General features: G+C 46.3%; 1 protein-coding gene across 5 annotated transcripts in view; it reads right to left on the reverse strand.

Moving 5' to 3' along the window:
* The window catches only part of sbf2 (SET binding factor 2), a 709,984-nt gene that overhangs the window by 80,963 nt on the left and 614,456 nt on the right, over positions 1–14,565 (reverse strand). The window lies entirely within an intron of this gene.

Raw genomic sequence — 14,565 nt, forward strand, 5'->3', positions numbered from 1 at the left:
GAACTGGCAGTGCTTCGATAACTTGCGTAGTTCCGTAAGATAGTCAGCATTGCTCTCATCTTTGTGCTGGTTTCTTTTATGGAACTTGAATCTTTCTGCTATCAGCAGTGGTGTAGGGCTTAGGTGTTCCTGTAAGATATGAACAATCTCCTCAAAACTTTTCTCCATTGGTTTAGCTGGGGTAATTAAATTCCTTAATAGGCCGTACGTACTCGCACCCATCAGATTTAATAATACCGACGCCCTCTTTCCATCGGCCACCTCATTTGCCTTGCAGTACACTTCAATTCTTTCCGCATACGTGGTCCAGTCTTCTACCTCGTTGTCGAAAGCAGTGATACTGCCACTTTTCGGCATCTTGGGTGATTTAAAATGGCGCCTCCCGTGCTTTTGCTTCTTCCCCAACGGGATAAAATGGCGCCTCCCGCGCTTTTGCTTCTTCCCCTTGCTGCTCCTAGTGTTCTACGGGGTAATGGCGGCGACCCGCAGCTTCGGCGCGTCTCGCTTTCCTTCCCCCCGTTTAGTTTCTCTCCGCTGCCCTGTTCTTGAGCACCGACCACGCACTGTGCGCTCCACCCTCTCTCTCTCGTTTTCTTTTTCCGGCGACGCTGCGCGGCCCGATTTGTAGAGCCGCTCGATCGAGCTTGAGCCCGCCGCAGTCCGGAAGGGTCAGCGCACTACCTGCTACCAGCACGATTTGCTGGAACACCTTAACTGGGGAGCCAAGCACAGCTCTCCACAGTCTCTCCCGCAATTCTCCGAACACCGATGAATTCTTCGGGCAGTTGCCCTCGGTCGACGCCCGTTGCTCAGACTACGACCTTCCAGAACCCTCCTCTCAGGGCGAGATCCCCGTGAGATGATGCCACACTGCAGGTGAGTTCGAACTTACTCGTCGCCACTGTAAAGTCCGCGCCTCAATAATACACGGACTTCGGGAGAACAGTTTAACAGGTACTTTACTGAACAGGAGGCAGCGTCAGACTGAATTACAGAAGCCTGCTAGGGCCTTTTATACAGGGGTGGTTACTGCCGGTACTGCAGTCTAAAACCAGTTATTCCCTTAAAGGTGCATACACAACAAGTGCAGTTGCAACAACACTCAAGAAGCTCAACATTTTGCCATTAGCTGCAGTTTAATACATTGGATATTTTGCAAAGATAGTTTCCTTTTGGTGCCATATTCAATTATGCTTTTGTGTTGCAAAACGTAGTGTGAATTTGTAACCAAATAGTGAACATTAAAACAACCACATTGACAAAAGGTCATTGGGTCTGACTGATTCAAAAAAGTGCAACTCTCAATACAAAAAAAATGTTACTCTGGGATCCTTCAGCAAATGAAGCCTGCGGAGATTGGCCTATGGGTTGGTACTATTCCAGCTGGTTGACTATGCGAGAAATTCAGATTTCTCAATATTGCTTCGAATTGACTTGTTTCACACAAAATTTGTAGTGAACTATTTTGCATGAATTGCTAATTTTGAAATTAAGAGACACAAGGTAATTATGGATGAGGAAGGCCATTTGACCCATCTTAATTCATCATCCAGAAAGACACTAAAGTCCTCCCCAATGCAGCATCCAATCATTTCTGAAATTATTCCAGGGCTTTCATATACACTACTCTATCCAGTAGTACATTACATGTATTGATCACTCTGTGTGAGAAAAATAAATTTGTCTTTTACTAGATTGAACTAGTGTCTCCTTGACCTACTTTCAGTTTAGTTTGCAGTAGCCATATGTTGACCTCTGGGAACTAGAACTGAATCCAATCAAATGGATGAAAATCATCTTTGTCTGATGGTTGTTAAATGCAACTTTGCTATCACTTGTGATTTTATAAGCAATTAAATGATTTTGTAAAAAAAGACAGCGGCAGCGGCGAGAGGATAAAGAGCGGCCCGGGAGCGGAGCTGAATTAAAGCAGCGGCAGCGGCGAGAGGATAAAGAGCGGCCCAAGAGTGGAGCTGAATTAAAGCAGCGGCAGTGGCGAGGCTCCGATTCAAAAACATCATCAAAGAGTAACGTCACAGGAGAGCAGGTAGGTGATTGGTTGGTGAGTATTACAGCTTTTTTGCTCTCTAAGTTAGGGAAGGGGGTTAAATTAAGAGCTGAGAAACTGTAACTTGCTAGTACTTATTAACTTAATAACTTAAACTACTAAATAAAATAATCAAACAATAAACCTAAAATATAGATTGAATAAAATCTTTAACTAATTAATTAATAAATAAAACAAGATTAGAGATGGCAGGGCAGGTGGTGTGTCGTAACTGTGGGAGTTTGTGGAGAGCATTGCAATTCCAAGCAACCACATCTGCAGTAAGTGTCTGCAAACCGAGTAACTTTGGTTCAGAATTGTTGAGCTGTAGTACGAGCTGCAGACATTGCGATGCATCAGGGAGGAGGAGAAGTACCTGGATACTTTGTTCCATGAGGCAGTCACACCCTTTAGGTTAAGTCGTACTTTAGAGTTTGTCAGTGGTCAGGGAAAGGAGGGTGTGACTGCGAGTCAGGAAGGTATGGGGACCCAGGATGTAGTGATGGAGGAGCCTCAGCCCTGGATCTTGTCCAACAGGTACGAGGTACTTTCTACCTGTATGGATGAGGAAAAGGACTGCAGGGAGGATGGGCAAACTGACCACGACACTGTGGTACAGGGGGCCATCCAAGTGGGGGGAGAAGGAAGAAATGTGGTTGTAGAAGGGGACAGTAGAGTCAGGGGCATAGATACTGTTCTCTGCAGCCGCGAAAGAGAGTCCCGAAGGCTGTGTTGCCTGCCCGGTGCCAGGGATAAGGATATCTCCTCGCGGCTGGAGAAGAACTTGGAGTGGGAGGGGGAGGATCCAGTTGTCGTGGTCCATGTAGGAACCAACGAAATAGGTAGAACTAAGAATGAGGTTCTGCTGAGGAGCTAGGGTCTAAATTAATAAGCAGAACCACAAGGGTAATAATCTCTGGATTACTACCTGAGCCACGCACAAATTGGCATAGAGTCAAGCAGATCAGAGAGTTAAATGCGTGGCTCAAAGAGTGATGTGGGAAAAAGGGGTTTCAATTCATGGGGCACTGGCATCAGTACTGGGGAAAGAGGGAGCAGTTCTGTCAGGTCGGGCTCCACTTAAACCGGGCTGGGACCAGTGTCCTGGCGAATCGAATAACTAGGGCTTTAAACTAAGAAAAGGGTGTGGGGGGGGGGAGTGCTCAGGTGAGGGGAAATTTAGAAATCTAAAGAGAAATGTCAAGGCAATAAAGCAGTGTAGCGATTTGAGTAAAAATAAGCACAGTGTGACAGGAAGGGACAGAGAGTTTAATGGTAGCAGTGAATAAGGTCAAAGCAGGGAATAATGGTAAAAAAATTAAATTAAAGGCTCTTTATCTGAATGCATGAAGCATTTGTAACAAGATAGATGAACTAGTGGCACAAAGAGATAAATGGGTTTGATCTGATAGCCATTACAGAAACGTGGTTGCAAGGTGGCCAAGGTTGGGAACTAAATGTTCCAGGGTACTTGATGTTTCGAAAAAACAGGCAGAATGGAAAAGCGGGAGTAGCCCTGATAATAAAGGATGACATAAGGACAGTAGCAAGAAAGGATCTCAGCTCAGATCAGGAAATAGAATCAGTATGGATGGAGAAAAGGAATATCAAAGGGCAGAAAACACTGGTAGGAGTAGTATATAGGCCCCCTAACAGTAGCTGTACCGTTGGACAGAATATTAATCAAGAAATAGTAGGAGCTTGCAACAAAGGTAATGCAATAATCTTGGGAGACTTTAATCTTCATATAGACTGGACAAATCAAATTGGCAAAGGTAGTCTGGAGGACGAGTTCATGGAATGCATTTGGGACAGTTTCCTAGAACAATATATTATGCAACCAACCAGGGAACAGGCTATTTCAGATCTTGTATTGTGTAATGAGACAGGGTTAATTAGCAATCTCATCGTAAAGGGTCCTCTGGGGCAGAGTGATCATAACATGATAGAATTTCACGTTAAATTTGAGTGTGACTTGCCTAAGTCCGAAACTAGAGTCTTAAACTTAAATAAAGCCAATTACATAAGTATGAGGGGCGAGCTGGCTAAGGTAGATTGGAAAAATAGATTAAAAGGTATGGCGGTAGATAAGCAGTGGCTTGCATTTAAAGAAATATTTCATAATTCTCAACAAAAATACATTCCATTGAGAAACAAAAACTCCATGGGAAAAGTGATCCAACCGTGGCTAACTAAAGAAGTTAAGGATAGCATTAGATTGAAAGAAGAAGCTTATAATGTTGCAATTAATAATAGTAAGCCTGAGGATTGGGAAGAGTTTCAGAAACCAGCAAAGGTTGACCAAAAAATTGATAAAAAGGGAAAAAATAGAATGAGGGAAAACTAGCAAGAAATATAAAAGCAGATTGTAAGAGTTTCTACAAGTATGTAAAAAGGAAAAGAGTAGCAAAAGTAAATGTTGGTCCCTTAGAGGCTGAGACAGGAGAAATTATTATGGGGGATAAGGAAATGGCAGAAACGTTAATAGAGTCATAGAGTTATACAGCACAGAAAGAGGCCCTTCGGCCCATCGTGTCCGTGCCGGCCATCGAGCCCTGTCTATTCTAATCCCATTTTCCAGCACTTGGTCCGTAGCCTTGTATGCTATGGCGCTTCAGATGCTCATCTAAATGCTTCTTGAATGTTGTGAGGGTTCCTACCTCTACCACCCTTTCAGGCAGTGAGTTCCAGATTCCAACCACCCTCTGGGTGAAAAAGTTTTTCCTCAAATCCCCTCTAAACCTCCTGCCCCTTACCTTGAAACTATGCCCCCTGGTTATTGATCCCTCTACTAAGGGGAAATGTTCCTTTCTATCTACCATATCTAAGCCCCTCATAATTTTGTACACCTCAAGCAGGTCCCCCCTCAGCCTTCTCTGCTCTAAGGAAAACAACCCCAGCCTGTCCAGTCTCTCTTCATAGCTGAAGCGCTCCAGCCCAGGTAACATCCTGGTGAATCTCCTCTGCACCCTCTCCAATACAATCACATCCCTCCTATAGTGTGGCGACCAGAACTGCTCACAGTATTCCAGCTGTGACCTAACCAGCGTTTTGTACAGCTCCATCATAACCTCCTTGCTCTTATATTCTATGCCTCAGCTAATGAAGGCAAGTATCCCATGTGCTTTTTTAACCACCTTATCTACCTGTCCTGCTGCCTTCAGGGATCTATGTACATGTACACCAAGGTTCCTCTGTCCTTCATAGGATCCTACCATTCATTATGTATTCCCTTGCCTTGTTAGTCCTCCCAAAATGCATCACCTCACACTTTTCAGGGTTAAATTCCATTTGCCACTGTTCTGCCCATCTAACCATCCCGTCTATATTGTCCTGTAGCCTGAGGCTTCCCTCCTCGCTATTTACCACTCCACCAATTTTCGTGCCATCTGCGAACTTACTGATCATACCTACTACATTCATATCTAAATCATTAATGTACACTACAAACAGCAAAGGACCCAGCACCGATCCCTGCGGTATACCACTGGACACAGGCTTCCAGTCACAAAAACAACCTTCGACCATCACCCTCTGCCTCCTGCCACTAAGCCAATTTTGGATCCAATGTGCCAAATTGCCCTGGATCCCATGGGCTCTTACCTTCTTGACCAGTCTCCCATGTGGGACTTTATCAAATGCCTTACTGAAGTCCATGTAGACTACATCAACTGCACTACCCTCATCCACACACCTAGTCACCCCCTCGAAAAATTCAATCAAATTGGTCATGATCTCCCCCTGACAAAGCTATGCTGACTATCCCTGATTAATCCCTGCCTCTCCAAGTGGAGACTAATTCTGTCCCTCAGAATTTTTTCCAATAATTTCCCTACCACTGATGTTAGGCTCACTGGCCTGTAATTCCCTGGTTTATCCCTACTACCCTTCTTGAATAATGGTACTACGTTAGCTGTTCTCCAGTCCTCTGGCACATCCCCTGTGATCAGAGGTGTTCTGAAAATTTGTGTCAGAGCCCCTGCAATCTCCTCCCTTGCCTCACACAGCAGCCTGGGATACATCCCGTCAGGGCCTGGGGATTTATCTACTTTTAAGCCCGCTAAAACGACTAGTACCTCCTCCCTCTCAATATTAATTTGTTCAAGTATATCACAATCCCCCTGCCTGATTTCTATGCCTACATCACCCTTCTCCATAGTGAACACAGATGCAAAATTTTCATTTAAAACCTCACCGACATTTTCCGGCTCTACACACAGATTGCCACTTTGATCCCTAATGGGCCCTACTCTTTCTCTGGTTATCCTCTTGCCCTTAATATACTTATAAAACACCTTGGAATTTTCCTTTATTTTGCCCGCCAGTGTTTTTTCATGCCCCCTCTTCGCTTTCCTAATTTCTTTTTTAAGTACTCCCCTGCACTTTCTATACTCCTCTAGGGCTTCCACTGTTTTTAGTCCTTTGTATCTGCCAAAAGCCTCCTTTTTTTCCTAATCCATTCTTGTATATCCCTAAACAAATATTTTTTATCTGTCTTCACAGTGGAAGACACAAAAAGCATACCAAAAATGGTGGGGAACCAAGGGTCTAATGAGGGTGAGGAACTTAAAGTAATTAATATAAATAGAGGAAAAGTACTAGAGAAATTAATGGGACTAAAAGCCGACAAATCCCCTGGATCTGACGGCCTACATCCTAGAGTTCTAAAAGAGGCGGCTGAAGAGATAATGGATGCATTGGTTTTGATCTTCCAAAATTCCCTAGATTCTAGAATGGTCCCAGCGGATTGGAAGGTCGCAAATGTAACACTGCTATTCAAGAAAGGAGGAAGAGAAAAAACAGGGAACTACAGGCCAGTCGTCGGGAAAATGCTGGAATCTATTGTTAAGGAAATGCTATCAGGGCACTTAGAAAATCAGAACATGTAGGCAGAGTCAACATGGTTTTATGAAAGGGAAATCGTGTTTGACAAATTTATTAGAGTTCCTTGAGGATGTAACTAGCAGGGTAGATAAGATGAAGTATATTTGGATTTCCAAAAGGCATTCGACAAGGTGCCACATAAAAGGTTATTACACAAGATTAGGGCTCATGAGGTTGGAGGTAATATAGTACAGGAAACTTTGTGCTATCCGGCACCCACGGGACCGAGCTGCTGCCGTTGCCTCAAAACTTCCGGATAGACCAGCGTCAATGTTATTAGATAGGAGCTTTTCATCTCCGTATCTGACAACAAAGACTGTTGCTTAGCAACAGCTTGTCAACACTCGGCCCGTGGCTTGGAAGCGTCTCTGAAGCTGTTGCTAAGATACAGAGACACCTTCCAGAGCCTGCCGTATCTGACCACAAACACTGTTGCTCAGCAACAGCTTGACTCGGCCCAGTAGCTTGGAAGCGTCTCTGAAGCTGTTGCTAAGCTACAAAGATGCTTTCCAGAGCCTGCCTGTGAAAAGAATGCTAGGAGAAGAAAAAAAAACCTAACCAAAACGGTTGCTGATTTCTGCCGTTAGATCGAAGCTGCCGGACATTCAACCTCCGGATAACACAAAGTTTCCTGTAGCATGAATAGAGTCTTGGTTAATGGACAGAAAACAGAGAGTAGGAATAAACGGATCTTTTTCAGGTTGGTAGGCTGTAACTAGTGGGGTGCTGCAAGGATCAGTGTTGGGGCCTCAGCTATTTACAATCTATATTAATGACCTAGATGAAGGGACCGAGTGTAATGTATCCAAGTTTGCTGATGATACAAAGCTAGGTGGGACAGTAAGCTGTGAGGAGAACACAAAGAGTCTGCAAAGGGATATAGAGTGAGTGGGCAGTAAGGTGGCAGATGGAGTATAATGTAGGGAAATGTGAGGTTATTCACTTTGGCAGGAAGAATAGAAAAACAGAATATTTTTTAAATGGTGAGAAACTTTCAAATGTTGATATTCAGAAAAATTTGGGTGTCCTCGTGCAAGAAACACAGAAAGCTAGCATGCAGGTACAGCAAGCAATATGGAAGGCAAATGGCATTTTGGCCTTTATTGTAAGGGGGTTGGAGTATAAGAGTAAGGAAATCTTGCTACAATTGTACAGGGCCTTGGGTGAGACCACACCTGGAGTACTGTGCACAGTTTGGGTCTCCTTATCTAAGGAAGGATATACTTGCATTGGAGGCGGTGCAACGAAGGTTCACTAGACTAATCCCTGGGATGAGAGGGCTGTCATATGATGAGAGATTATGTAGAATGGGCCTATACTCTCTGGAGTTTAGAAGAATGAGAGGTGATCTCATTGAAACATACAAGATTCTGAAGGGAATTGACACGGTAGATGCTGAGAGGTTGTTTCCCCTGGCTGGAGTGTCTAGAACTAGGAGTCACACAACACCAGGTTATAGTCCAACAGCTTTATTTGAAATCACAAGCTTTCGGAGCGCTGCTCCTTCTTCAGGTGAAGTGGAGAAATGCATAAAGACACAGCTTATATAGTCAGAGAATCATGTCAGATGTTTACAGGTAACCTTTCCAACTGCCATTTATCACACCTCGGCAGAGAGATAATCACAGCAGTCAAAGGTGTGAATGGTGTCCAAACAGGTCAGTCAGGGAAACATTACGTCAAAGAACAATGAGGTGGGGTCACAAGGGGTCAAATATTGCAGATGCTGGGGTCTGTATGAAAAACAAAAAAAGACAAAAAACATTTTTTTTGGCTGGAAATCACAGCAGGTCCGGCCGCATCTGTGTAGAGAGAACAAGCCAATGCCGACTTGAGTCTGGATGACCCTGCATCAGGTGGACCAACACACCTGGACGTCCTATCGCATCAGGCAACGGAACCCTGTGTGAGAACCTCTCTGGATATGTCGAGGGCATCCTGAAACCCATCGTACAGGGAACCCCCAGCTTCTGTCGCGACACTACAGACTTCTTACAGAAGCTCAGCACCCACGGACCAGTTGAACCAGGAACACTCCTCGCCATGATGGACGTCTCGGCACTCTACACCAGTATCCCCCACGATGACGGCATCGCTGCGACAGCCTCAGTGCTCAACACCAACAACAGCCAATCTCCAGACGCCATCCTACAACTCATCCGCTTCATCCTTGACCACAATGTCTTCACCTTCGACAACCAGTTCTTTACCCAAACACACGGAACAGCCATGGGGACCAAATTCGCACCCCAATACGCAAACATCTTCATGCACAAGTTCGAGCAAGACTTCTTCGCTGCACAGGATCTCCAACCAACGCTATACACCAGATACATCGACGACATTTTCTTCCTATGGACCCACGGCGAAGAATCACTGAAAAGACTACACGATAACATCAACAAGTTCCATCCCACCATCAAACTCACCATGGACTACTCCTCAGAATCAGTCTCATTCCTGGACACACGAATCTCCATCAAAGACGGACACCTCAGCACTTCACTCTACTGCAAGCCCACGGACAACCTCACGATGCTTCACTTCTCCAGCTTCCACCCTAACCACGTTAAAGAAGCCATCCCCTATGGACAAGCCCTGCGAATACACAGGATCTGCTCAGACGAGGAGGAACGCGATGGACACCTACAGACACTGAAAGACGCTCTTGTAAGAACGGGATATGACGCTCGACTCGTCGATCGACAGTTCCGACGGGCCACAGCGAAAAATCGCATAGACCTCCTCAGAAGACAAACACGGGACACAACCAACAGAGTACCCTTCGTCGTCCAGTACTTCCCCGGAGCGGAGAAACTACGCCATGTTCTTCGCAGCCTTCAACATGTCATCGATGACGACGAACACCTCGCTAAGGCCATCCCCACGCCTCCACTACTCGCTTTCAAACAGCCGCCTAACCTCAAACAGACCATCGTTCGCAGCAAATTACCCAGCTTCCAGGAGAACAGCGACCACGACACCACACAACCCTGCCACAGCAACCTCTGCAAGACATGCCAGATCATCAACACAGATACCATCATCACACGTGAGGACACCACCCACCAGGTACATGGTACATACTCATGTGACTCGGCCAACGTTGTCCACCTCATACGTTGCAGGAAAGGATGCCCCGGAGCATGGTACATCGGCGAGACCATGCAGACACTGCGACAACGGATGAACGGACACCGCGCAACAATCACCAGGCAGGAGTGTTCCCTCCCAGTCGGGGAACACTTCAGCAGTCAAGGACATTCAGCCTCCGATCTTCGGGTAAGCATTCTCCAAGGTGGCCTTCGAGACACACGACAACGCAAAATCGTCGAGCAGAAACTGATAGCCAAGTTCCGCACCCATGAGGACGGCCTCAACCGAGATCTTGGGTTCATGTCACGCTACATGTAACCCCACCTGATGCAGGGTCATCCAGACTCGAGTCGGCATTGGCTTGTTCTCTCTACACAGATGCGGCCGGACCTGCTGTGATTTCCAGCCAAAAAAAATGTTTTTTGTCTGTTTTTTTGTTTTTCATACAGACCCCAGCATCTGCAATATTTGACCCCTTGTGACCCCACCTCATTGTTCTTTGACGTAATGTTTCCCTGACTGACCTGTTTGGACACCATTCACACCTTTGACTGCTGTGATTATCTCTCTGCCGAGGTGTGATAAATGGCAGTTGGAAAGGTTACCTGTAAACATCTGACATGATTCTCTGACTATATAAGCTGTGTCTTTATGCATTTCTCCACTTCACCTGAAGAAGGAGCAGCGCTCCGAAAGCTTGTGATTTCAAATAAAGCTGTTGGACTATAACCTGGTGTTGTGTGACTTCTTACATTTGTCCACCCCAGTCCAACTCCGGCATCTCCACACCATAGAACTAGGAGGCATAATCTCAGGATAAAGGGTAGGCCATTTAAGGCGGAGATGAGGAGGAATTTCTTCACTCAGAGGGTTGTGAATCTTTGGAATTCTCTGCCCCAGAGAGCTGTGAATGCTGAGTCTTTGAGTATATTCAAGGCTGAGATAGATAGATTTTTGGACTCTAGGGGGATCAAGGGATATGGCGATCGGGTGGGATAGTGGAGTTGAGGTCGATGATCAGCCATGATCTTATTGAATGGCGGAGCAGGCTCGAGGGGCCGTATGGCCTACTCCTGCTCTTATTTCTTATGTACTATTATTTTAATACGTGTAATTCACCTCGATGACAAAGAAAGATGGGTTGACTTGATTTTTCTCTCTCACATCCTGGTGAATTGCATGCATTAAAACCATAGTTCAAAAATCACTAAATTAACAAAATTGTGAGTGTTGACGACACTGTAATTACGATCCATAAAAAGTGTTGGGGGAGTCTCAGCTCACTTCAGAAAAAATTAGCCTTTGATATTAATTAACTCAAACAGATGGTACAAAGTGGAAATTTTACAGTGGTGGAAAAATGTTTACTGGGAAATTTTAGACAGAGCCTTACATGATACATGATTCTTATTTTGGGGTGCAAGATGAAAAATTATTCTGTTTGCCAAACAATACTCTTTTCTCATTCTGTTGAGCACAAGATACACCCACACAATTTATTTCTAACAAGATTTAGCTATTTGAACTGCTTCTGTATAGCATGTGCAAAAATGCATTCTGTAAATTTCAAATGATCATGTTAAAAATGTTGAGTTTGAGTCCACTTCGTGCCATTTTACTGGTTTGTCCAGTCTGTTGTCTTCTAATGATATTGCATTTATCCCTCAACCAACATAGTCAAAACCAGATTATCTCATCGTTTATCTCATTGCTAATAGTGGGACACTGCTTTGTGCAAATTGGCTGCTGTATTTTTTTTTTAAATTCGGTTTTGGGATATGGGCGTTGCTGGCAAGGCCAGCATTTATTGCCCATCCCTAATTGCCCTTGAGAAGGTGGTGGTGAGCCTACATTATAATAGTGACTATATAATGGCTCCTGTGCTGGCAGCTCCCTAGGGAGCTCCTTTGCCTCCTTGACCATCCGTTGCAATCCTTTGCTTTTTTCCCCCCAGTCTCCTCTCTTCTGCTGTTTAAGTTCTCCTGGCTCTAACAGTGGGTGCATTTTATTCCTAACTGCAAGTTCAAGCTGCAAGGTTAAAGTTACCTGAGCCCACTGCCCATCCCCCAACCATGCCTGTTCTTTGTTCTCAGTGAGCACTGGCTCTTCACTTAAACTTAGCTCCCAAATTCCCAGACCGCTCTGCCGTCAAGACTACGCTTCTCCACTAGACTAGTCATCTAGTGACTAGTGGATCGCGAGTGGAGCTTGGGGCCAGGGATCACGAGAATATCAGTGCTAATTTGATCCTGTCAGAGACAACCTCATTCATGTCCGAGGCCGGGACCCAGGAGCGAGGACGAGCCCAGCAGCGAGGTCAAGGCCCAGGAGTGGCGCAGCGTGGACCAGAAGCGGGGTCGGGGCCCAAGGAAGGTGCGGCACAGGCCAACGGCGAGGTCGGGAGGACCACAATGCATCCTACGAAACCCAGGCAGAGAGGACCTGCGGGAAGGAGGGAGGAGGACAGTAGGAATATGTTTGTGTGTGTGTGCTAGGCTGTTGTAGCAGAGCCTGGTCTCCAATCGTCTTGGATCCCCTTGCCATTGGACCAAGATCTTGCTCTGTCAAGCCCGTGTGGTAGCTGGTGTGCAACGGCCACCCCACATTAAAAGAATTCACGCACAGGCATCTTCCACCCTTTAAAATGAAGTTCGGGACCTGGAACGTCAGGACCGTCATGGACAACCCCAACAGTGACAGACCGGAACGCCGTACTGCTATCGTTGCCCAGGAGCACAGACGTTGACATTGACATCGCCGCCCTAAGTGAGACCCGACAGACAGGGAAGGCCAGCTCAAGGAGCAAGGTGGTGGCTACACCTTCTTCTGGAAAGGTAAACCTGAAGAAGAACGCCACCTCCATGGGGTAGGCTTTGCCATAAAAAATGAACTGGTTCGGCGTCTCAGAGACTCTCCTAGCGGTATAAGTGAGTGCCTCAAGACTCTTCGGCTCACCCTAGCCCGGAACCAGTGCGTTACGGTCATCAGTGCGTACGCCCCAACACTGGAAGCCACAGACGAGACCAAAGAGGAATTCTACTCCAGCCTCAATCCCTGTCCAGAGTCCCAACGGACAACAAGCTGATCCTCCTTGGTGACTTTAACGCCAGAGTTGGAAAGGACACAGACCTCTGGGGAGGTGTGATCGGCAGAGAGGGGGTAGGGAAAGCCAACTCCAACGGTACCCTCCTCCTGTCGAAGTGCTTAGAACGTGGCCTTGTCATAACCAACACCTTGTTCCATCAGAGAGACAAGTACAAGGCTTCATGGCAGCACCCTCGCTCCAAGCACTGGAATTTGCTGGACTACGTCATCATCCGAGCGAGGGACTGCAAGGACGTCCGCATCACCCGTGCCATGACAGGAGCTGATGACTGCTGGAAAGACCACCGCCTAATCCGCTCTGTCAACTCCATCAACGTAGCCCCAAAATAGCGGCGGCAACAGAAACAATGCCACAGGAAAATTAATGCTGGAGCACTCAAAGACCCCGCTAAGAAAGCCCTATTCAGCCTGTGCCTCACAAACAACCTGACGACTCCCAGTGATGCAGAGACACAGAGTGCCCACAGCGCCTGGTCGGCACTCAAGGCCTCCATAATCAGCACCTGTGAAGAGACGCTCGGTCACTCGACCAAGAAACACCAAGACTGGTTCGACGAGAACGGCCAGGAGATCCAGGAGCTAATACGCCGCAAGCGCAAGGCATTCCTGATCTGGAAACAGCAACAGAACTCGAGAGCAAGAAAGCAGCTCTACAGAAGCCTGAAGGCCGAGGTCCAACAAAAAACTCGCGACCTAAATAACAGATGGTGGGTGGAGAAAGCACAGGAGATCCAGCAGCTAGCCAACAACCAAGCATAAGAGATTAGCGTGCAAAATTAAGGCACATGGGATTGGGGGCAAGGTATTGACTTGGATAGAGAACTGGTTGGCAGATAGAAAGCAAAGAGTTGGAATAAACGGGTCGTTTTCCGAGTGGCAGGCAGTGACTAGTGGGGTACCGCAAGGATCGGTCCTAGGACCCCAGCTGTTCACAATATATATTAATGATCTGGACGAGGGAATTGGATGTAATATCTCCAAATTTGCAGACGACACAAAGCTGGGTGGGAGGGTAAGCTGTGAGGAGGATGTCGTGAAACTCCAGTACGATTTGGACAGGGTGGGTGATTGGGCAGGTTGGGTGATTGGGCAGAAACATGGCAAATGCACTATAATGTGGATAAATGTGAGGTTATCCACTTTGGTGGCAAAAACAGGAAGGCAGACTATTATTTGAATGGCAATAGATTGGGAGAAGGGGAAGTGCAAAGAGACCTGGGTGTTCTTGTGCACCAGTCGCTGAAGGTAAGCATGCAGGTGCAGCAGGCGGTTAAGAAGGCAAATGGTATGTTGGCCTTCGTAGCAAGAGGGTTCGAATACAGGAACAAGGATGTCTTGCTGCAGTTGTACAGGGCCTTGGTGAGACCGCACCTTGAGTATTGTGTGCAGTTTTGGTTGCCTTATCTGAGGAAGGACGTTCTTACCATGGAGGG

This window comes from Somniosus microcephalus, chromosome 15 (assembly GCF_052327205.1).
Source record: "Somniosus microcephalus isolate GS21.2 chromosome 15, FLI_Smic_1.0, whole genome shotgun sequence".
Classification (NCBI taxonomy): Eukaryota; Metazoa; Chordata; class Chondrichthyes; order Squaliformes; family Somniosidae; genus Somniosus; species Somniosus microcephalus.